Source organism: Pan troglodytes, chromosome 7 (assembly GCF_028858775.2).
Source record: "Pan troglodytes isolate AG18354 chromosome 7, NHGRI_mPanTro3-v2.0_pri, whole genome shotgun sequence".
Lineage (NCBI taxonomy): Eukaryota > Metazoa > Chordata > Mammalia > Primates > Hominidae > Pan > Pan troglodytes.
The window spans coordinates 29,769,878-29,795,278 of record NC_072405.2 but is presented as its reverse complement, the minus strand read 5'-3'; positions in this window follow the sequence as shown (position 1 = coordinate 29,795,278).

Sequence of the window (25,401 nt, the reverse complement as noted above, 5' to 3'; positions counted from 1 at the left end):
TAAACTGTGTGAGTGTGTGTATGTGTGGGGGTGGTGCGTGTGAATTCACATGTCTGCACACACACATATCAACATACCTCAGGGTTCTCTGCTGAGAGAGATGCAGCTTTGACAGTGCTTTGCACTGCTTTGTATTAAACCAGATAATAGGGGAAATGATTAGGGCCTTTCAGAGCAACCACCTGACAATAGTGCGAGGTGAATGTGGGTTGATTGGAGCTCCGTTTACCACTTCCTGATAGCAGAGAAGGGCAGGCCAGGGGTGGCCCAGCACCTGCGTTTTGCAGAACTGGTTCCCAGGATGAACTCTTCCTTCTCCTTCCTCCTCCCCGACTCCCCCAGGGGCCTCTGGGTTGGTTAAATTTAGTGTTCTGGTGTATCCAAATCCATGCGATTTCTTCCAGGACCGTGCATTTAAATGTCACCCAGACTGCAAAATTACCAACACATCAGGCTGACAGGGGTTGTTTAAAAGCCGTGTGGCTGTGAAGGAAGCAAAGAGGCGGGGTCTCCAGAAGATGAGAGAAGAAAGAAAGGAAAGGGAAGCCTGGGGAGAGGATGGTTGGGCTTCTTTCTTCCAAAGTCCCCCCAAAACCAGCCCCAATGAAGTCAACCAGGAAATGTCCTCTTCAAACAAACGCTGAGAAAATAAAAATGAAATCTGAGGTGGGAGTGGCTGCTTGTCATAACCCGCTTCCCCGTCTTCCATCACCTTTCCACTCGGCATCTCCGTAGGGTTGCTGATAGACTCGGAGTGTTCTCCTGGGCACAGGGGGATCTGGGGTCATGGTGGCGTGGTATAAACAGCCATGAAGTTAAGCCACTGGGGCACACACCTGTGCTTGGCCACTTACCAGCTGTGAGATCTGGGACTCTCCATTTCACTTTTCTGAACTTTGGTTCTTCACTTTGTTAAATGGGGATCATTGTCTTTGCTCTGCCCACTTTGCAGGGGTGTGGTGAGGATCACATGACATGAGGTATAAAAAAAAAACCCTTCAAAATAACTCATCTGGGTTCTGGCAGTGAAAGGGGTCCGTGCCACTGCCCAGATGGAGGTGAATGGACATTTCTAGAGAGAGAGAGGCACACAGCACCTCAGCCCTGGGGCAAGGCTTATAGAATGAAGCCCAACCAGGGGCTTCATGGAAACCATAAAGGGACATTTAAGATGCCATTTGGAGGCAGCACTGAGGCCTGAATGACTTCAGGTTGAGGGTCCTTGCTTTAGTATCAAGGTGGTTTGAAACCCTACCATGGTTTCAAGAAAGGTCCTATGTCCTTCTGCTGCCTCAGCTTTCTCATCTGTCAAGTGGGAGAATGACCATATACCAGCCTCATGGGGTCCCTGTGAGATTTAAATGAACAAATAAGTGCCTAACCGGTGCCTAGAAATAATAAGCCCTCAGTCAATATTGTCTACTATGATATCTCTTTCCTAGGGTCTCCTGCTTTGGGAGTCTGGAGTTCTTTCTAGAAAGATTTTTATATGATGATTGCAGGAACTTGAATTAACACATGTAATGTTTCTAGCCCGTGGCTGGGCATGAAGCTCAAGATATGCTGATTCCTGTCCCTTTTTCTTCACATTCTACCTCTCATCTTACTGGTCCATGAGCTTTTACTCTGTGGGTAAAAGCCAGAAGAGAGGACGCAAAAAGATCCCAATGAAAAAAATAGATCAGTGAGCTATTGTTACCACTCCATGACACTTTGTTCAGAGCTCTTCTTCATGCATTTTGGGCCTGATGAGAAAGAAATCCCATCAGGAACATCCACCAGTCATCATCCTCCACATACAAACCTTGGGGGGAATTCACCTCTCTGGGCCCCAGTTTCCCTATTTATAAAATGAGGTCATCGCCAAGGGACCTTCTAGCAAGTCATGATACCTTTGACTTCAGTGCTCCCAGCCAACACCAGGCCCCAGCCCCTTTCCATGATAGTATCACTGCTATTTTATTTCTTTTTCTCTTTGTTTCTTCATCTTGGACATGCCAAGTGTTTATGGCATTTCTGAGAATCCAATAAACTGCATTATTGGGAGGAGATGGGGAGTAACAAACATAGGCAAAAATCTGCTATTTTCACATGAATGCTTTAGGCAATCAGCCATGATGGGAAATGAAACGTGTGGAAAAATACAGGGTGAATAAAGAGGGCTTTAGTGAGATGATGAGGCGTTTATGTTCGTGCCTGCACATGACTGCTGTCGATCCGTCAGCCCAGCGGCTGCAGCGCAGCCTGCGACGGCTTCTGCCGTGGAGGTCTGGCTCCCAATCCTCCTCTACAGGTTGGGTTTCGATGTGGAACAACCCATAGTTATTTATCAAAGTTCCAGTAAGGATCAAGTGAGGAGAGCAAGGGCGAGAATCCCTGCAGGAAGGGACCCAGATCAGGCATCAGGAGTTGCTTCTGTCAATTACAAGCTCTTGAGAGACCTTCCTTGGGGAAATGAGGGAGTCTGTCCTGCTGACTGATGTGGTGGAAGGGACATTTAAGATGCCCTTTGGAGGCAGCACCCAGGCCTGAATGACCTCAGGTTGAGGGTTCTTGATTCTGTATCAAGGTGGCTTAGCGTAAGTTCTGCAAATGTGAGAATTAAGAGGCGTGTTCAAGTTATAGCTGGAATCCTGACCTGTTGTGTGATGTTAGACAGCACGACCAATCTCCCTTCTCCTCCGTTGGGTGTCACCGATTCAGACACTAACGCTCATGCATTTTACAAATGGAACAGTGCCTGTATATTTTCACTGTAGGCATAGATTGTATTTTTTTTTAATTAGGAGTCTTAATTTTTTAGAGCAGTCATAGGTTTAAAGACAAATTGATCAGAAAGTACAATGAGTTCCTATATATTTCCTCTCCCCTTCACTCAGTTTCCCCTATTCACATCCTGCATGGGTGTGGCACATTTGTTACAGTCGATGAGGCAATATCGATACATTGTTATGAACTGAAATCCATGGTTTATATTATAGTATGGGAACAGTCTTTGTGTTGTATAATTACACAGTGTAATTATCCTGTATCCACCATTCCAGTGTTATATAGAATATATATATCCTGTATCCACCATTCCAGTGTTATATAGAATATATACATCCTGTATCCACCATTCCAGTGTTATATAGAATAATTTCATTGTCTTAAAAATCCTCTGTGCTCCACCAATTCATCCCTTTCTCCCCTCCCCACAAACTCTCAGCAACCACTAATCTTTTTACTGTCTCTATAATTTGTCTTTTTGTTCCAGGAAGTCATATAGTCTGATTCATACAGTATGTAGCCTTTTCAAACTGACTTTTTGCACATAGTAATACATATTTAAGGTTTCTCCATGTCTTTTCCTGGCTTGACAGTTCATTTCTTTATATTGCTAAATAGTATGGCATTGTATGCATATACCGCAGTCTGTTTATCCATTCACCTACTGAAGGACATCTTGGTTGCTTCCAAGTTTTGGCAATTATGAATAAAGCTGTCATAAACATTCCCGTCCAGGTTTTTGCGTGGACCTAAGTTTTCAACTCAATTGAGTAAATACCAGGGAGCGTGATTGCTGGATCATATGGTAAGAGTATATTTAGTTTTGTAGGAAACTGCCAAACTGTCTTCTAAAGTGGCTTTGCCATTTTGCGTCCCCACCAGCAATGAGTGAGAGTTCCTGTTGCTCTATATCCTCCCCAGCATTTGGTGTTGTCAGTGTTTTGGATTTTAGCCATTCTAATAGATGTGCAGTGGTATCTTGTTTTAATTTGCCATTCCCTAAGGACATATGATGTTGAGCAAATAGGAAGAGTGCCTATGTATTTTCACTCTAGAAATAGTTTTAACAAGCTCATTTATCTGTTTATATTTTTTCTTCCAGCTAGTAGGAAATCAGAAGTGTGTGTGTGGTAGAACATGAGAAGGAGGCCCACAGCTGATAGGAGCAGAGAGCCCCACGCTGAGCATAAGAAGACCTAGTCTTCTTGGTTACCCTAACTGCTTGACCTTAGGAAATCAGCTCATCTCTGGAGCTCAGCTTCCTCGTTCTGGAAATGTGTGGCTTGTACTATATCAAGGTTATGAAATGCTTCTTAGGCCAATGCCCTCCAATTGGAGTGACAGCCTGAGATGGGAAGAGGCTACTGGGGGAGTAGCTTGTCCTGGCTGAGAGTTGCTGACTTCCATGGCAAAGACTGTAGGCGGGGGCACCTGTGACACAAGCACATTCTCTTCTTGAGAATGAGTTCTAACTTTCCCTCCTGTTTATAATTCCATGCAAATTTAAGAGACCACTGAGAGCCTAACAGAAAGAAAGGAAAAGTAGCTTTTTTTTAAGATGGAGTCTCGCTCTGTCACTCAGGCTGGAGTGCAGTGGTGCAATCTCGGCTCACTGCAAGCTCCGCCTCCCAGGTTCACGCCATTCTCCTGCCTCAGCCTCCCAAGCAGCTGGGACTACAGGCGACCACCACCATGCCCAGCTAATTTTTTTTTGGTATTTTTAGTAGAGATGGGGTTTCACTGTGTCAGCCAAGATGGTGTCGATCTCATGACCTCGTGATCCGCCCGCCTCAGCCTCGCAAAGTGCTGGGATTACAGGTGTGAGCCACTGCACCTGGCCAAGGAAAGCTAGTTTTAAAAACACTGACACCATGGCATAAAAACCTCCAGGCTGAGTGCAGTGGCTCATGCCTGTAATTCCAGCAATTTGGGAGGCAGAGGCAGGAGTATTATTTGAGGCCAGGAGTTCAAGACCAGCCTGGGCAACACAGTGAGACCCCATCTCTACAAAAAATGAATAAAATTAGCCAGGCATGGTTGCATGCGACCATAGTCCCAGCTACTCAGGAGGCTGAGGAAGGAGGGTGGCTTCGGCCGAGGAGGTAGAAGCTGCAGTGAGCTACGTTCACACCACTAAACTCTAGCCTGGGTGACAGAGAAAGAGCCTATCTCTAAAAAATAAAAACAAAAACAGCCTCCCTAGAGTAGGTGCAGCCTGGGTTGCAAAGTCAGCAGGACTCACAATTATCAGTGGCTGGAACCTGACGTTCCAACATTCCCTGTCTGGCCCTTGAGCTCTGCCTGGGAGGAGAGAAATTTCATCTACTCCTCCCCCTATCTCCAGAGCTGGACGTGCCTGGCATAGCAAAATGTTTCCCTTAGGTTGAGTGAGCATCTTGCAGGCCCTTTGTTCTAGGCACTGGGGACACAGCAGGGAGCAGAGACAAAATTTCCTGTCCTCACGGGGCTTCCATCATGGTGATGTGCACGAACAACTCCCTCAAAATTAATTTGCACTCTATATTCAGCTTCAGAAAACGGTGTCATCCTATTTAGGAAAAGGTCCACTCAGTGAAAATAAAATGAATTTGGGATCTACAAAGGTGAACTTCAGTTATCTGGGAACATCTCATAACATGAAGGTGCTAACCCAGCGGTGATGAAGGCCTTATTATGATTTTCTCCGTGGGGGCTTTCAAAAAGGCAGCCGGTGAGGAGTTTGGCTGCCTGAGTTTCTCCTCTCGTTAACGCCTCAGCCCTGCTCCTCTCATTAACACATGAGGCCCTGCTTCAACTCCAGCCTGGTACCCAACAGGGCTCGAGAAAACTTTGAAGTCCCAGTGGCTCTGAACTCTGAATCCTTCGAAGGCGTCCCACCCATGCACTCCCCAGCAAGGTCCCAGGGAGATGATTAAACACGCTTGAAAGCTGAGTCATTTTCCTAGATTAAGAGTTGTGTGTAAGGAGTGGAAAAAGTCTGAGAAGCGAGGAGATGCTTATTAGGGTTTGTGCACTGGTGAACTCCTCTTCCTTCTTAGCTGAATGCTTTGGTAATGGCTTTCTTCATGGTAGAGGGAGATAATTTCTCTTTTCTCATCCTGAAAACTTCCTGTGAGTAGCGACCTCACCCCCATCAGGAGAGGCAAGAGAAAGGCTTCAGATAACGAATCTACTGCCCTGAAAGGTCTGGGAAGTCCAGGCAGCTCATGAGTCCCTGCAGGGTCTCTGGGGGCTCTTGTGCCTGTCCTTGAGGATGGGACAAGAAGAGGTGGGAAAATGGTGCATGCAGAGCCATCAGAGAACTCAGTGCTCCTCAAGCTACGAGGAACCTATGAGCCACTTGGGGGCCATGTGCAGCTCCTGATTGGCAGGTGTGGGGTGGAGCTTATGGTTGTCATTTCTAAAGAGCACCCAGCTGGATGATGCTGCCGGTCCACAGACCACACATGGAGAAGTGAGGATCGAGTCACCCCTGATATTTTACAGGGGAGAGAATTGAGGTCTCAGGGAAGGGGAGGACATGGCCTGACCAAAGTCACCGAGCTGGGGAAATGGAGGAGCTTGGCTAGATCCCAAGTTTCCAGAACCCCAGACCTGGTACATCTCATCTCCTCTTTGTGAAGCCAGGTAGGCAACACCCAATTGCAGGCACGCTTCAGAGGGAATTAAAGATCACTTATATTTCTTTCCTGTACAAAGCCCACTTATTTTTTCCCCATTTACTCATTCAGACAACTAGAAATATTTATAAGACCTTCTATATACCCTCCCTGAGCAAGGCACTATAGGAATGATAGGAATAGCAAGTTATGTATGAACTAGAAGGGGAGAAGTGACATTTATATGTAAAATACCTACAGTAAAAGAAAAGTAGTTGACTCAGAGCTGATGGCATGTCATAGACCCTACATTATCCAGGAGTCCAAAGGAGAGAAAGAGACCTTTGTGGCCTGGTGGTCAGGGAGGGCTTCTTGGAGGAGGAGGCTAGCTCAGACTGGGCCTTTGAAGGCTGCATAGGATTTGAAGAGATGGAGGGGAGAGAGGGGTGGGCTCTAAAGGTGCTCTGCCTGTCACTTAGGCCTTCCTTTTCACTGCATTGGGCTGTTCCCATCCAACATTTTCTCTTCTCTGTCTATATCTTCTTCCTTCTATTCCCTGTTCTTCTTCACCTTCCCTCCTTCCCTCCCCTCCTTTCCTTTCTTTTCCTTCTTTCCCTCCTTCCTTCCTTCCTTCCTTCCTTCCTTCCTTCCTTCCTTCCTCCCTCCCTCCCTCCCTCCCTCCCTCCCTTCCTCCCTCCCTTCCTCTGTCCCTCCCTCCCTTCCTTCCTCTGCTTGTGGTCTCATTTCCACTTCACAGTAGAATATAAGTAGAAAATAAAGGGCTTATAATAAAATATCTTACCTTACCTGTTTATCTCAGCAATCCAGTGAGAAAGTCAGCTCTGTGGGTTATGCCCATTTAACAGGTAAGAAAAGAGAAGTTCAGATTAGGAACTGAGGGCTTTCTTAGGATGCCTGATTTTCACTGTTAAAACCAGGACAATCTTGATCATCCCAATCATGTGCTCACTTACCAGTACTTTGGGATCATGTCTCTGGCCTGTTGGGCAGGGTCAGTGAGGTCATGGGGTTACTGTTAGGGTAGGTTAGTCAAGTTCTCTGCCTTTCCCTTTAGGAAGGGGAGCTGGCCACATATCCCTGGAGGATGGGTGCAGAAGAATGTGACTCAGAGCCTGTCTGCAAGCACAAGCGGAAGCAGTGTTGCCATTGCGCCTGTTCCCTGACTCAGCCCTGGTGTATCCTCTGCTTTGAACTTGAGCAATCCAGCTTTCTGTCTTCTCCTTTTCAATCCTGCAAGGACGCTTGGCCTTCTGAGGCACTGAGGTTTCCCCTCTTTGCTGACACTACACAAGAACTTTTGCCTCCTAACATGAACAGGACAACTATTAATACCAAGTCCTGTTCTCTTAAAAGGACTTAAACTTGGGTATACACACACACACACACAACCACACATAAACACACACATATATATAGTCTAGGCAGGGACTTTTGCATGTAACCATTATGCATGGGATGGATACAGAACTCAGATTTGAATAGTTCAGAATCTATTTTTGGTCAGGACTCCCTAAGCTAGATGAATTCATCCTCAGAGTTTAGCTCAGCCTTCTTTTGGCTGCTTGAGAAGTTTCTGGCCTCACTATTCCTGGTGTTGCATAGTCATAGCCATGTGAATCTTGATTGCAAACCTGGATGTAAATATGAAAGCAACAGAAAGAACAAGGTCCTTGGCCTTTACCACACAGCCTCTCTCAGACCAGAGGAGAAGGACTGCTTGGGTTGAAAATCAAGCGATTAAAATTCTAGTTCTAGCTCTGCTGCCTGTTTAATCTTAGATAAGTCATTTCTTCTTCCAACTCCTCATCTTAAAGAATTGAACTAGATTGCCAGGCGCAGTGGCTCATGCCTGTCATCCCAGCACTTTGGGAGGCTGAGGCGGGCAGATCACGAGGTCAGGAGTTCAAGACCAGCCTGACCAACACAGTGAAACCCCATTTCTACTAAAAGTACAAAATTTAGCTGGGCATGGCGGCAGGTGCCTGTAATCCCAGCTACTCAGGAGGCTGAGGCAGGACAATAGCTTGAACCTGGGAGGCAGAGGTTGCAGTGAGCCAAGATTGCGCCACTGCACTCCAGCCTGGGTGACAGACTGATCCAGACTCTGTCTCAAAAAAAAAAAAAGGAACTTAACTAGATGTTTTCCAGGACCCAGCTTAGCTCTAGGAGTGCCCGATTTCTCTGCCTTTGCAGGGAAAGCATCATGGTTACTGTTTAATGAGTTAGGCACTCATTTCCTTAGTTGTGTAGGTGAACAGGGTGTGACAGACTAGAAGCAGTGGTGATAGATGCCAAGAGCCGACTGTCAGGGCAACAGGGTTAGGAGTGGAAGACACACTACTAGAAAAGCTAACAGCAATGGAAAAGTTGGGAGAAGCTACTTCTTAGCACAGCAGGGCGGGGTTTATTTTGTATCAGGGCAAATGGCTCTTCTAGGCTCAACAATCCCTGAGGACATCTCTAAGTTGACATTCAACAGGTACTAAGCACTTCAGAGTTTCTGAAGCTCATTCGCAGGTGTTACACCTTGAATTCATCAACAAGTGTGAGATTGATGGGCACGCCATAGTTTTATAAATGAAAGTGAGGTCTAGAGAGATTTAAGGATGTGCAAATGCTAAGATGCAGAGGGACTCACCACAAGTCTTTTGGCTTTGGGCCCAGTGCCATTTCCACTACACCATAGCTGCCACCAACAGGATGATCACAGTTATGATGGAGTTACCAAGAATGGTCAGAGCAATAGGAGACTGTGCTTAGAATTATAAGCTTCAGTGATCTGGAAACTTTGCTCAGCCAGAATCCTTCTTTGATTTCAAACAAAGAGGTATAAATCAGGCATTCTTGTGGTTCTGTGTTTGCAATCAGTTACTGGTGAAGTCATTAAGACAGGAGTCACAAAGCACATACACAGCTATGCCCAATACATCGTGCAGCCAAGTACACACAATAGGAGGCAGTTTAACAAGTAGGGAAGACATATACCTGCTCCTTCCGAGCTTCACCTGGAGGAAGAGTCTACAAAGAAAGGGAAGAAGGTTGCATCTGGTAACAGGTGGGGGCCTGTGCGGCTTGATAGCTTAACATGTATCAGGCGATACTCAAAGAGCTTTACAGGCATTCATTTATTTACGCTTTACAACCACTCCTTGAGGTAGGTACTACTCGTATCCCTGTTTTTGAAGATAAGGAAACTGGGAAACAGAGAGGCAAGCTGAAAGAGACTGATCCTGTTTGATATGGTTTGGCTCTGTGTCCCCACTCGAATCTCATTTTCAATTGTAATCTCCACCTGTCAGGGGAGAGGCCCTAGTGGGAGGTGATTGAATCATGGGGGCAGACTTACCTCTTGCTGTTCTCGTGACAGTGAGTTCTCACGAGATCTGGCTGTTTGAAAGTGTGTGGCACTTCTCCTTCATGCTCTCCCTGTCTCCTTCTCCACCGTGGTAAAGACGTGCTTGTTTCCTTTTCGCCTCTGCCATGATTCTGAGTTTCTTTAGGCCTTCCAACCATGCTTCCTGTAATGCCTGCAGAACTGTGAGTTATTTAAATCTCTTTTTTTCATAAATTACCCAGTCACAGGTAGTTCTTTATAGCAGTGTGGAAATGGACTATAATACACTTGTTCAGGTGGGCAACTTCTGCCCTGGGTCATGTAGAGAGATGGACTTCTGCTTGGAGCTTGTCCAACATTTGAGTCCTGGGGCCACTTCTCTCTCCACCCTCCTCTTTCCTCCCCACTTCTCCCTCTCTTCCTTTCTTCCTTCCTTGCTTCTTTCTTCATTTCTTCCTCATTCCTTTATTTTTCTTCCTTCCTCATTTCCTGGGTGTCTACTAACGCCAATAACGATGCATAGTTCTAGGGATGTATAAATGAGAAAAGCACTGCCTCTATTTTTAAGGGATTAAAAGCCTGCACAGGGCTTGGGAGTAGGGTAGAAGGTGCAGACGTGAACATCAGCAGAAATAAGTTCATTAGCTCATTTCCCTGTAAGAGAGAATGAAGATTATAGGAGAACAGGAGTGTGGGCCACCTGTAGCAGGTAGGTCAAGACAGAATGGATGTGAGAGGTGGTGGTGGGAAAACATCAAAGGGTATCAACAAGTTTGCAACTAAGCTCACGCTGGGCCTGCTGCAGCCTCTGTCAGCAACCCTCTTATAGGGTCTTCTTCCAAAGACACCAGGGGCCTGACACCTGGAAGGAGTTTGGAGCATGGACATCCATTGGTAGAGAAGGTGCTCATCGGCCTGAGGCAGGTAGTATGCGGAAGAACTGTGCTTAGAAAGGAACTGGATTGAATGGTAAACTTTTCATGAGACATAAGTTATGAAGGAAGTGGAATTCCCTCATGAGTCCCAAGGGCCATGGATAAAAGGCAGCCTTTCTGGCAATCTTTAGCACCTTTCATCAGTCAATTAATTCACAGACGTTTCTTAAACTCAGAGCAGAAGCAAACCAGTGTGCTAAGTACTGGGGAGAGGGCACAGGGAGGTAGAATACAAGCCCCTACCCACAGATAGGGGCAGTCTAACTGGGGAGATGAAGCAGCTTTGTTACTAGGTAATAGCTTTACAATGCACTGAGCACCAGACATGCAGTGCAAATCATACATCTAGATTGTGCTCAGAATGGGAGGGATGAGAGTGCGCTGGGGTGGGGTGGGCTGGGCTGGCAGGTGAGCAGGGAAGACTTCTTGAAGGAGATGGACCTTAAAGAAAGAGAAAGATTTGGCTGGTGGTAGAGGGGAGATTTGAGGCTGAGTAGCTGAGAAAGCAGTTCCTGCACCATTCCACAGGCTGAAGGATGCAGTGGAACCAGGGGAACAGCTATGTGCAGAGAGGTGTGGAGGAGGGATGCTTTAGAGATTCTCTCTCCCTCCTAGGCTAGTTAGGAAGGTCTGGGCTACCTTGCCTCCAGGGCCCATTGAATAGGACCTGATGTTCGGAATGCAGGATTGGAAAATATTCTTGGAAAAGAAGCCTAATCTGGTGGGAAAAATATTTGCTATTTTGCAAAGACTCAGAGGAGGCATTTCTTTCCCTTTTGCCGTTCGCAGAGCAGAACCCTTCATGCCAATGCAGTGGCAGGACCACAAGTCTGAACGAGGGTCCGTGGATGCTTAATGGCCTTGGTGTTGAGACAGGCATTGACTTCTTTGTTGTTGTCTCTGTCCTTCTGTTTCTCTGTGCTCCCCCCACCTCCAGCCCCCGCCACATGCCTTTGCTCAGGCTGTGCCTATGGTGCCTCCTATACCCCATTCCCTGACTTCCATGCTTCCAAACACCCTCCTTCCCAGCTTGCGGCCATCCGTCTCTCCTTGTGAGAGCCCCTGGCCCGGCATCTCTTGTAAGCATAGATCATTCTCAATCAGTCATTAGTCACCTGAAGAAAGCCTCATACACCCTATCAGACCGAGGGCTGGGAAAGCCCTTGGAACAGGCACCTCTACTTCTCTTACAGTGTCTAGCACAGACTTCTCACCCAGGGGGGACTCAACAGACCATTTGTCGAATGAGTCAGGAGGTTCAAAGAAAAATCAAGGGATTCAGAGTGAGCATGGTGTGTCTGGGAGAGTGAGATCTCTCTCTAGCCTTTTCCAGATGAAGATGACATTGCCACTGATTTTTGCACGTGGTCTCCCTATGATTTTGTCTCTGGGAAAATTTCGGCCCCTCTTTTTACTCCTGGGACCTCCAACTCCACAGTTCATTCTCTGTCCCTCTTACGATGATGATTTGGTGGGATTCTGATTCCAGGGCTCTAAGCTGTGTGCTTTCCTCCTGGCTCTCACACTTGTCTGCCATGATGAGGGCGACTGGTGGAGCTGAGAAATCCCCCAGGACTTGCACCACTCCCGGGCCAGCTGAGGAGTGTCGTTTTTCCATTTGTTCAGAGCACGGAGTGGGGGTGTGTGACTTGTCGGGGATCCAGACTTGCAGGGGAGTTCAGCTGTGGCCCTGCCCACCTGCCCTGTGACCTCGGGGCCTGTCACTGGACCTTTCTGGTGTTCCGTTCTGCTGATTTTCATAATGACGTTCGGTGTGAACTGAATATGCTACTAATGTTACCTCTTCTGGCCTGGAAGGAAAGACAGGAATCTGCTGGGCCTGCCTCGAGCTGGGGAAGGATCCTGGATGGGGATGGAACAGCTGAGAGATTTATACCAGCAGGTGGTTGCTGCGCCTGTGGAGATGTCAGCCAGATGCTGGTTCCTCTGCAGGGGGCGTACAGACTGGGGAGGGTGCAGAGATGGGCTGGAAGGGAGGAAAGGAATGGGGGGGTTCTCTCTCCTCTGTATAATAATCTGCTTCTGACAAGAAGCTTCTGTTCTTTTCCACTGGAAAGCTTTTAAGAACACTGAAAAGGACAGGCAATTATAGGAAGGTTAGGTGCGCTTGATTGGATGTTGTTACAAATCACTCATTGTCATACAAGGCATTTGGAAAGGAGGCCATCAGGACTGATTGCCGTTTAGGGTAAGTGATTTCTGTTTAGAGTGAGCGAGCAGATGAAGGCTTGGCTGGTGCTGGTTGTCCTCTCTCCCTGTTTGCTGTTGTGTTGATGGTTTTTCTTGGCAAGAAGGGTCCTTGCAGATGCTCACAGGATGTGTGGATGGGAAGAGGCTGGAGACCAGCCTTCTAATCCCATTCCCACCCCACCCTTCCCCCCATTACACTGATAGGGAAACTGAGTGTAAGGAGAAGGGGAAAAGAGACTGGTCTAGCCACACACAGCAGGTCAGTGGAGACGCTAGACCAGAGTCCAGGTCCAGACCCCAGGCCAGTGTTCTTGCCTGTGGCCAGGCTCTGAGCTGACACTCCAAGGGGACTGGGTGTTTCTGTTAACACACCCCATGGACAGTTATGCAGGCTGAGCACACCTCACGTGGCAGCCCTTGAGGTTCCAGGTGCCACTTCATGGTTAGTTCCTCTGGATCCTCTCATACCCTGTCCCCACACACCCTCTTTACTTCTGTGTCTGAAACACCACCATAATGGAGAAACTTCCTTGGATCTTGGAGTCTATTCTATCTTTATGACTCTGAATTAACCTGCAAGTGTTCTGGGAAGGATTGCACTGTAAGTAACCAGGGAATAGTGAACTAGTCGCAGAGGAATCCACAGATGGGGAAAGATGGTGGAAGAAAGAACATCAGAAATAAACTTCAGCAAATCCTCCATTTGGTCCAGCAAAAATTCTCCCACGACTTTACCAATGAGGAAGATGAGGTAGAGGATGGCCAATGAACATACTTTTTTTTTTTTTTTGAGACAGAGTCTTGCTCTGCCACCCAGGCCGGAGTGCAGTGGTGTAATCTCGGCTCAATACAACCTCCACCTTCCAGGTTCAAGTGATTCTCTTGTCTCAGCCTCCTGAGTAGTTGGGACTACAGTCATGCACCACCATGCTTGGCTAATTTTTGTATCTTTAATAGAGACAGGGTTTCGCCATGTTGGCCAGGCTGGTATTGAACTCCTGACCTCAAGTGATCTGCCCGCCTCAGCCTCCCAAAGTGCTCGGATTACAGGCATGAGCCACTGTCCCTGGCCTTTTTATTTTACTTTTAGCTTTTTAAATTTAATTTTTAAAATTTAATCTATTTATTTATTTTGAGACCAGGTTATGAGACAGGCTAATTTTTGTATTTTTGGTAGAGATGAGGTTTTACCATGCTGCCAAGGCTGGTCTCAAACTCCTGGGCTCAAGTGATCCACCTGCCTTGGCCTCTGAAAGTGCTGGGATTACAGGCGTGAGCCACTGTGCCTGGTTCGAATGAACATATTTATGCTTGGAGTCATCCTTGTGTTTGTTATGCCAGTTTTGAGTATAAACTATTGGGGTTTGAATTGTGTCCCCCTGCAAAATATGTTGAAATTCTAGCTGTCATGACCTCAGAATGCAACCTTATTTAGAAATGGGGTCTTTATAGAGGTCATGAAGTTAAAATGAACTCATTAGGGTAGATCCTAAACCAATATGACTGGCGTCCTTGTAAAGAGGGGAAATTGGGACAGAGAGACAGACATGCACAGGGGGAAGACTATGTAAAAAGACTCAAGACTCAGAGAGAATGTCATGTGAGGGCAGAGATCGGGACAATGCATCTATAAGCCATGGAACCCCAAATATTGCCAGCAACCATCAGAACCCAGGACAAGAGCATGGAACCGTTCCCTTCCCACATCCCTCAGAAGGAACCAGCTCTGCTAACACCTTGATTTCAGCCTCCAGGACTGTGAGACAATTCATTTCTGTTTAAGTTACATTGTTTGTGGTACTTTGTTACGGCCATCCTAGGAAATGAACACAGTAAGAATGTCCTTATCCCCCATCTGCTTTTCTTCTTATTACATAACTGGACTGTACAGCTTTATTTTATTGGGATGAAACCCCTCTGGTGGTGTGCTGGTTTGTTAATGTTATCTGGATTTAGGATAAAGCAGGGCCTGGTTGTGTGATTGAGACTGTCGGACAATCTTAGCATCTCTACCTTGTACCAGCAGGGAAATTCCTTCATTTAACCATTTAACAACTGTTTGCTGAGTGCCTACTAAGCACCTGGCACCGTGCTGTGTGCTGGAGACACAAAGACACACAAAACACTTTCCTCCCTTGTGAGGAGCTCATAGTCATGCAGGCAAATAATTGTCGTGTGATGCTGTGCAACACAGCGATGGTGGTGGTACAGAGTATTACAGGATCACAGAGCAGAGGAGGGGACCTGAGAAAAGGTGGAAGAAGCAGGGAAGACACCAGAGAAGAGGTCAGAGGAGCTGAGCCTCTAAGAGGTCCTCTAGGGTACTAAGTAGAAAGGCTGCTCCATGTGAGGTGACACCATGAATAAGGGAACAGGGACACAGAACAGGGTGTGTGTGTGTGTGTGTGTGCGCACATGTGTGCATGTGTGAGTGCCTGTGATGTTCTTAGAAGCAATGGATTCACTCATGCACAGCACAGTAGCTCAGGCAGATCCCTCATAAGCTGAGTAATGCCTGTTCTTGGAATGGATCTCAAATCCAACTGACAAGGTTTGGCTGTGTCCCCACCAAAATCTCATCTTGAATTCCCATGTGTTGTGGGAGGGACCTGGTGGGAGGTAATTGAATTATAGAGGCAGGTCTTTTCTGTGCTGTCCTTGTGATAGTGAGTAACTCTCACGAGGTCTGATGGTTTTATAAGGTGGAGTTTCCCTGTACAAGCTCTCTCTTGGCCTGCTGCCATCCATGTAAGATGTGACTTGCTCCTCCTTTCCTTCCACCATGATTGTGAGGCCTCCCCAGCCACATGGAACTGTAAGTTCATTAAAACCTTTTTTTTTTTTTTTTTGGTAAATTGCCCAGTCTTAGGTATGTTTTTATTTTTATTTTTTTGAGAAGGAGTTTCACTCTTGTTGCCCAGGCTGGAGTGCAATGGTGCGATCTCAGCTCATTGCAACCTCTGCCTCCTGGGTGCAAGCGATTATCCTGCCTCAGCCTCCAGTGTAGCTGGGATTACAGGCATGCACCACCACGCCCGGCTAATTCTGTATTTTTAGTAGAGACGGGGTTTCTCCATGTTGGTCAGGCTGGTCTCGAACTCCAAATCTCAGGTGATCCACCCACCTTGGCCTCCCAAAGTGCTGGGATTACAGGTGTGAGCCATCGCGCCCAGCTCAGGTGGGTGCAGTGTGAAAATGGACTAATACACCAACCTAAAACAGGCCTCTCTACTGAGTGTGGGTAAGTGTGACTTTGGTCTTCAGCTACCTGAGCCAGTCCTTACCTTGGTAGTGTACTTTGCCTACACTTCTGAAGGAAATTATCTGAAGTTCTTTTTCTGATCATCTTCCTCTTTTATGGAATTCTCCTCTTAGCTTCCAATGCTTTGACACAGGACATTCAAGTTGATTCAGATTTCCTTTGCATCTTAGACCAGGGTCTTCCTAGAACTTGTATGTGTGAATGTGTGTGTGCCTGTGCCATTCTTTTAATATATTTTCTTAATTAAAAAGAACATTAATCAATTGAAAGGTTGGGTATGCTCGGAAACTGCCTTGCTCTGTTGCCTACTGGATGGATGTGAGGGTCTCAGTTGGGAGAATGGAGAAAAAGAACTGAGTTTGAAGCAATAGCTTTAGAGAGACATTTCATAATTTGCGAAAACACCTAAAGTCCAACTTCACATGTGAAATACCTTCATAAAATTGGAGTGGGCTTTCCCAGTACACACTGTTCTGGGACCAAGCTCTGAAAGGACAGATGAAGAAAGCCATCATTGTTGATTATTGGTCATTAGAGGATGCCCAAGACGTAATTTATTGCTGTGTTCCTGTGATTCATCTTAGGGAATGAGCATTGGACCAAGAATCAGACCTGGGTTCTAGTACTGGTTCTCCTACAAGTGACCTTGGGAAAATCATTCCCACTCAATGGGGCCTCAGTTTCCCTATCTATAAAATGTTTCTTCCAATTCTAACATTCTATCATATTTCCTTTATATATTCCCATCAGCTTCAAGGCCCTGAAAATGGTACTTGTTTTTACATGGTCATTTGTAAGTCAGGCACATTTTTGAGTATAGCATATATGAGAAAGTCAAATTCACTACCTGGTCCTTCCTAGCTAACAAACTTGGAGAGTGGGGCAAAGTGAAAGGCGTGTGTTTGTGTGTGCGTGCATGCACGCACACACACGTCTGCATATATGTGTACATCAAATTTTCCTTCCTTTTCCTGAGACTTGGAGCTATTGTGGAGTTTAAAGGACAAATCATAGCTCAAAGATGGACTCAAATAGCTTGATGTTGTGAAAATGGCATAAAATTAGATTAGAATCCTGGCTCTCCTACTTAGCGGTTTTTGGGAATTTGCAGGTCACCTAACCTCCATAAACCTATTTCCTCATCTGTGAAAATGACTTTAACTGTAGGATTCTTGAGCAAATCAAGTTGGTTTATTCAACAAAGCTTTATGAAGTGCTGACTGTATGCTGGACATTGTTTGGATACTGGGTAATCCAGAATGATTAAGACAGACTGCATTCCTATATTTTAAGGAGGTTATAATTCAGTGGGAGAGATGGATAATTAATAGGTAAATAAGCAAAAACACAAAAAATGTAATTAAATGCTATAAAAAGCAAATAAAGTGCTAAGATAAATAATTGTGGGGAGGGCCCTAATTTAGATAGGGTTATCAGAGAAGATTTGTCTAGGAAGGAGAAATTGGCCCAGCTGGGGTGAGGGGTACGCAGGTGTATAAAAGGATTGTCCAAGAAGCAAGAGTGTGTTCCCCTGAGCTGTGAATGGTCAAAAGATGTTGTGCATATGGAAATGTCTTACTAACCTTATGACATTGTAGGAATGGCTGGGGGATTCATATTAAGTCTCCTTAGGCCTTGTCTGTGGTAGCTGTGAAGTCTTTTCTCAGTTTGGGCCCTGCAAAAAATGTTCCCCCTCCAGTTTGCGTCCATGATTGCACTGACAGCATTTTCTATTAGGTGGGTAGGTGTGTGCGCACATGTGCACGGGAAACGTAGCATGTGTATGAGTGTCTACACTCTCCCCCGTGTGTATGGAAGAGCAGGAATGACTGCAGGCCTGTCACCAGCTCACACTGAGAACATCATCTGCATCACTTGTTCTAATGATGAAATTAAGCCTACTTCACAAATAAGATCAGTTTCTAACTCTGAGCCAGGGACCAACGGATCTGGCTCATTTTCCCTCCTCTGCTTTCCCCGAAGATAAAAAAGGTTTGCAAATTGTGACATCCACATCAAATGCTAATGGCACGGTGGGGACTCTCCAACAGAACTGATAAACTTCTCAGATTGAGGGCAGACTGTTAAGAGAGAACAGCTCCAGATGTAATATTTGGTGCTCACTTCCAAGAAACATTAACATTTTGGAATGTTCAGAAGTAAAACTCCAGGAAATAAAAGTCTGGGAGGAATTACACGGGTGGATCTGATCCAATAGAAGAAAGCAAAAGCTGGTCACCTTCAGCTTTCTCCAGGGGCCTGCATAGGCCAGGAGCTTCAGTGTGTCAATTCTGGAAAATAACTCAATATCTGAAACACTGATCTAAGAAAAAACACAAAAACCCAAGATTCCTGACCTATTAGGGCTTTAAGTTCAACGCTCCTCATGCTTAGATGAGGAAATTGAGTCCTAGAGGGGTGAGGTACTGTGAAGCGTCACATACCTGTTTGGTCACAGAAAGAACCAAGATAGCAGAACCCAGGTGTAGTGATTTGTCCTTCACTGTCCTACACTGAATTCCTAATGTCACATGTGGAGGAGTGGGCAGAAGCTTCTGTTTCTTTGTTTCATGGTGTTGCCAATAATGTCCAGTGTTATAAAGCCTGAGAATCAAGATGTTAAACCTCACATATGTGTCCCGCCTTGTTTTCTGCTGGGCTACAGATAAGCTTTTAAATAAGGGCAGGTGTTGGTGCTTTGCCATGGGAAAGGCCCTGGGCACTGGTGTGGTGGAGCAGAGAACTGCATCCCGAAGCCAAGAGGGCCTCTCCATCTTTGCCTGACAGACACAAATAACTAAATTAAAGTAACCATCTTAATGGGGAATAAATTAGAGGGTTAGGTTAAATAAGCCCGTGGAAGCAATTTGCCACGTGTTCCTTCAAGGGAGATTTGGCAGAAGGGGCAGGGGCCTGCATTTCCTATTAAGGCCATTGCTGGAGGAGACTGGGTGGCTCAGGGGTGGTGGATGCAGGTTAGGAGGTGTCTCCTTGGAGGCCTTGCTTGGAGAGATGGAGGCCGAATGCCTGTGCTCTGGGGGCACCTGCACCCCTTGCATCAGGGCCAGCACTGTCCAGGCAGGGGCTGCTTTGTCTCGCATGCTGTTGAATCACATTCCGTTACAAGTTCACCTTGGTTATGCGCTGCCTGTAGCACATGTGAGAGGGCTGTCATAGGTAGGGTTCCCTGATAAGCAGACTCTGAGATACAGATAGGTTATTAAAGAGGTCCCTGGGGTCCACACCAGGGGAAGGGCAAGGGAGGAAGTGGGGTTGGGCAGAGGGGAAAGGGCAGTGTGATGCGAGCTACTGATTGCTGCAACAGACCCCAGGGTACATCCTGGAACTGAAATGTCGTCCAGAGTTGTCCTGATTTGGGCTGAGATGGCCAGGCCTTTTTCTGTCACTGTGTTGAGGGTGCCCTGGGGAGGGGCATATTCATGGGTGATGCAGCTCTGCTGCTGGGCAGCCTCCACTGGAGCTGACAGCCGGGCCTCTGCCAGTGCCACTCACAGCAACCTGGGCACGGGAGAACACAACAGCAGCTACGACAGGTGTTCCAGAGAAAGGACTGCTTTTATTTTTCTAAACTTATCTTTAGGTCTACTGTGTGTGTGTGTGTGTGTGTGTGTGTGTGTGTGTGTGTGTGTCTGTTTGAGATGGAGTCTTGCTCTGTCACCCAGGCTGGGGTGCAATGGTGAGATCTCGGCTCACTGCAACCTCTGCCTCCCGGGTTCAAGTGATTCTTCTGCCTCAGCCTCCTGAGTAGCTGAGATTACAGGCACTTGCCACCATGCCCAGCTAATTTTTGTATTTTTAGTACAGACAGGGTTTCACCAGGTTGGCCAGACTGGTCTCAAACTCCTGACCTCAGGTGATCCACCCACCTCGGCCTCCCAAAGTGCTGGGATTGCAGGCGTCAGCCACCGTGCCCGGCCTGTGTGGGGTTCTTTTCCCCCACACTGACTAATCTGACCAATTCTCTGACACCACCTGGGTGTCCTACAATTCAGTGCAACTCAATTGTGATGCTAAGTAGAGTTAGTGCAGACCCCACAGGTTAAGGGCTCAGTCCCATAAGAATGCCCCCTATTTCAAATGCCAATATAGGTTCCCTGATCACTCACATTTCTGTCTGACTCAGCTACAAATTGGAGGTCCCCATGACCTCCTTTTTGGGTTCAATAATTTGCTAGAGCAGCTCTGAGAAGCCCAGTAAACAGTTTACTTGCTATTGTTGGTCAATGGTGAGAAAGGGTATTTTAGAGACTACAAATGCACCACCAGTTGAAGGGATACATACGGTGAGGTTTAGAAGGGTCCTGACCACAGGGCTTCTGTCCCCAGGGAGTTAGGGTGTACCACCCTTCCAGCATGCTGATGTGTTCCTGTTCACCAATGCAGAAGCTCTCCGAACCCTATCCTTTTGGGTTTTTATGGAGGTTTCCTTATAGAATCATGATTGATTACATCATTGGCCATGGGTGATCAACACAGCCTTCAGCTCCTCTTCCTCCCGGGAGGTCAGGGGATGGGGTTGAAAGTTCTGACCCTCTAGTCAGAAGGTTGGTTTCCCTGGCACAGTCTCTATTCTGAAGCTATCCTGGAGCCCCAGCCATCAGTCATGCCATTAGCATAGAAAAAGGCATGTTTCACTCGGAGATTCCAAGGGCTTTAGGAGCTATGTGTCAGGAAACAGGTGGAAGACCAAAATATATAGTTCTGTGTAGAATGAGGAGATGATTATGTCAATAGAAGACTACATATATGACCCTGGTCACATATTATGCTCCCATAATACTGTATTTTTACTGTACCTTTTCTAAACGTACGCATATGTTACAATTGCCTACAGTATCAGTAAAATAACATGTTGTTCAGGTTTGTAACCTAGGAGCAATAGGCTTACCATATAGTCTAGGTGTGGAGTAGGCTGTACCATCTAGGTTTGTGCAAGGACGCTCTACAATGTTTGCACAATGATGCGTATCTTAGAATGTATCCCTGTTGAACACATGACTGCATTTATCAGATTGCAGCATCACACTGCCCTTATAGGCATCTATCCTCATATCCCTTATAGGCATCTATCCTCATAGGTGTTCAGTGAGGCTTGTCTATTACCCTAACCTAGTTCTGGATCATTGGAATACAGGCATTTTGCTGAGATATCCTGCCCAGGACCCCTTCAGGCCTAGGGGCTCCTGTGCTTTCTCTGCCGTTCTTTGGGGAATGGGAACCGTCCAGCTACTTCCATCATGCTGGAGTGTGGAGATTCATGCGAGGATGAATATGGCCCAGTTGTACCATACTGTCACTTCCTCTCTGGGTTTATGCACTTCTGTAGAACCCACCTGTTAATTGTTCTGTTGTGTCCCCCTGCAAATCCATATGTTGAAGCCCTAAACCTCCCCAGACCCATGTGACTGTAGTTGGAGATAGGTCCCTTAGGGAAGTAATGGAGTTTAAATAAGGTTATAAGTTTGGGACCTCATCCAATAGGACAGTGTCCTTACAGAAAAGGAAGAGACACCTGAGAGTCTTCTCTTCTCCACAGGAGCACAGAGGAAAGGCCAGGTGAGGACCCAATGAGAAGGCTGCTGTCTGCAAGCCAGGAAGAGAGGTCTCACCAGAAACTCATCCTGCTGGTGCTTTGATCTGGGACTTACAGTCTGCATACTATGATACAATAAATTCCTGTTAAGACACTCAATCTATGGCTTCCTGTTACGACAGCCTGAGCAGATTGAGACAGCATCCCCAGAAAGGATCTAGCTGGAGCATTGAACTCCTCTGCTCTCCTATCCCTTCCAAATCTCATATTTGTACCCTTTCTTACCCTGTCTCGTCGGCCAGAAAATGTGTTGCAATTTGGTTGTAAGAATAAAGATGAAGTCTAACAATAGATTTAGAAAAAATAGTTACGTTCATAAGAGATTCATAGCTGTAATATACAAAAAGCTCTTAAAAATTAATAAAAAGATAACCGAACAAACCAACAGGCAAATATGAATAAGCAGCTCACAGAGGAGCAAATCTAAATGGCCAATAAACACATTAAGAAATGCTCAAGCTCACTGGAAAATACAAATTAAAGCAGCATTGAGTTACCACTTTCTACCCATCACACTAGCAAACATTAAGAAGACCAATAATATCTATTGTTGGAGGAGATATAGGGCAGAGGGAATTCATACACGCTGCTGGAGGACATGTAAATGGTTTCAGTCTTTTTGGAAAACGGCATGGCAATAGCTTGTAAAATAAAAAGAATATATATCCCCTTCTACCCAGCAGGCCCACTTCTGGGAACCTATTTCACAAAAATAAAAGCACCAAAGAGTAAGGGTAAGATATGCAATGTTGCCTCAAAGGAAACGTCCATCAATAGGAATAGTTGAATAAATTACAGTACATTCATATCACAAATATTATGCAAACATTAAAATAAATTAATTTCAAAGCTGCTCATTTGGATAAATCTACAAAATATGAAACAAGCAAAGTGCAGAGAAGTGTGTAAAAATGATCCTTTTGTAAAATAGTGAAAACCTTCCTTATATGAGAGGTGGAGGGAGAAAGGGAAAGAGTAAATCTTCCCCAAACTGAGCTTGTGTGATATGATCCTATTAAATATTGTGGCAATAAATAAAGATGTGTATGAGAGAATTCGGCCACCAAATCATTATTTTAGGGTTGAGAAATTTCAAGTAATTTCTTTCTCTGTTATACTTCTATGTACTGTTAGAAAAAGTTATAATGAGCACTTACTTTTATAGTAGTAATGCATTTTACTTAAAAAAAAAGAAAAGAAAAAAGGATCTCGCCACCCTCTCCAGTCCAGCACACCGCAGCCCAGCACAGAGGATGATTAATTCACGTCACATGCTTCTCCCAGGAGAGGGGCTGTAGGAACGACTTAGATGCACCTTCTGGGGACACCCAGCGGTAGTGTGTTAAGTCCCTCCAGCCATCCCCTGGAAGCTCCTCCTTTCAGTGCCGTTTCCTTCCTTGGGCCCCTGAGCTTGGGGTCTCAGGCCTCAGTGATGACTCATCACTGTGTCCCATCCCTGGCCCTAGATGGGGCTGTTCCACCAGCTGCCACTGGGTCTCTAGAGAAGCCAGGCCTGTCTTGCCTGGGCCCCAGATCCTTGTGCCTCTGGTTCATTTTCCAACTCTCTTCCTGAGTTAATGACCAGTGGCCCTCCTTGGGTAGTGCCTAGGAATCCTACTGTTTCTCACCCAAAAATACCTTCTCAAAAGCTCATTATTCCTTTAACTCTGAATTTCCTGAATTGCCTTTTCAGATTAAGCAGAGTCACCCCTCAGTGTCTGTGGGGGATTGGTTCCAGGACTCCCTGTGGATACCCAGATCCACAGATGTTCAAGTCCTTTATATAAAATGATGTGATATTGGCATATAACCTAAGCATATCCTCCTGTACACTTTAAATCATTTCTAGATTACTTATAATACCTGATGCAATGCCTACACATCACTTCATTCTTGAGGATTCAACGTAGTACTTGGTGCATGGCAAAGTCAAGGTTTGCTTTTTGGAACTTTGTGGAATTAAAAAAATATATATTTTCAATCTGTAGTTGGTTGAATCCATGGATGCAGAATCCACGGATGTGGAGGGCTATTTTTCTCTCAAACCCCAGACCACATCTCACATTTTACCTTTCTATAGCTACACCATTTTTTATGTCCCTCCTCTTCTGACAGGTGCTGGTCGTTTGGCCAGGGCTGGGAATGAGCTTCCTGAAGGACTCCTAGGATATCCCACAACAGGGAGGTGGAGAAAATGCAAGACAGAGACCTCCAGGAGGAGAGCAGGGGAGGAGCCAGAGAGAGCAGAGACACCCACAGCAAAGTCAGGGGCAGAATGAATGAGAGGGAAGCCAGAATGAACAAGTGAACAGAAGTAGGCTGGGAGCGGCCGAGGTCCCTTTGTGGGTTCAGCCCTCAGGGGGTGGTATAAAGGCATCCATGTCTTGATGGGGTGCTTTACTCTTGGAATGTCATGAGCAAAGGTTGATGTGGACCAGAGGAATCAGGAAAAATTTTAAGGAGCCAGAACTCTAATTGGATGCTGGAGAATGGATATATACATTTTTAAACCTATTCATATATTAGATAATCACACGAAAGCTGAAAAGGACCTTAGAGATAATCTGGCCCTATGCTGTCAAGTATAGTAGCCATTAGCCTCACGTGACTATCGAGCCCTTGAAATGTCCTAGCTAGCTGAACTGAGATGTACTGTAGTGTGTAAGAGACATATCCAGTTTTTAAGACTTTGTGTGAGAACAATAATGTAAAATATCTCCTAAAATTCTTTATATTAATTATACATTGTACTTTTGGGATATATTGGATTAAATGCAATATATCATTAAAATTTATTTTACTGCTTTCTTTTTATAGCACGATCTTGGCTCACTGCAACCTCCACCTCCTGGGTTCAGGTGATTCTCCTACCTCAGCCTCCTGAGTAGCTGGGATTACGGGCATGCATCACCACGCCTAGCTAATTTTTTGTATTTTTAGTAGAGACGGGGTTGCACTATGTTGGCCAGGGTGGTCTCGAGCTCCTGACCTCGGATGATCTGCCTGCCTCAGCCTCCCAAAGTGCTAGGATGACAGGTGTGGACCACTGTGCCTGGCTTATTTTATTTATTTATTTATTTATTTATTTATTTATTTATTTATTTATTTATTTTTTGAGACAGAGTCTCACTCTGTCGCCCAGGGTGGAGTGCAGTGGCGCATTCTCAGCTCACTGCAAGCTCTGCCTCCTGGGTTCATGCCATTCTCCTGCCTCAGCCTCCAGAGTAGCTGGGACTACAGGCGCCTGCCACCACGCCCGGCTAATTTTTTGTATTTTTTGGTAGAGACAGGGTTTCACTATGTTAGCCAGGATGGTCCCGATCTTCTGACATTGTGATCTGCCCGCCTTGGCCTCCCAAAGTGCTGGGATTACAGGCGTGAGCCACCGCGCCCGGCATGTGCCTGGCTTATTTTTTAAGCCACCTACCAGAAAATGTAATGTTCCATAGTTGGCTCACATTGTATCTAATCTGTTGGACAGGGCTGCTCTAGACTAGGGGTTGGCAAACTTTTTCTGCAACAGGCCAGATAGTAAATATTTTAGTCTTTGCAGGTTGTATGGTCTCTTTCCCAACTATCCAACTCTCCCATTGTAGTGCTTGAGGCCTGTACAAAAACAGGTAAAAGGCCAAAGGCCTGTAGGCTATAGCTGGCTG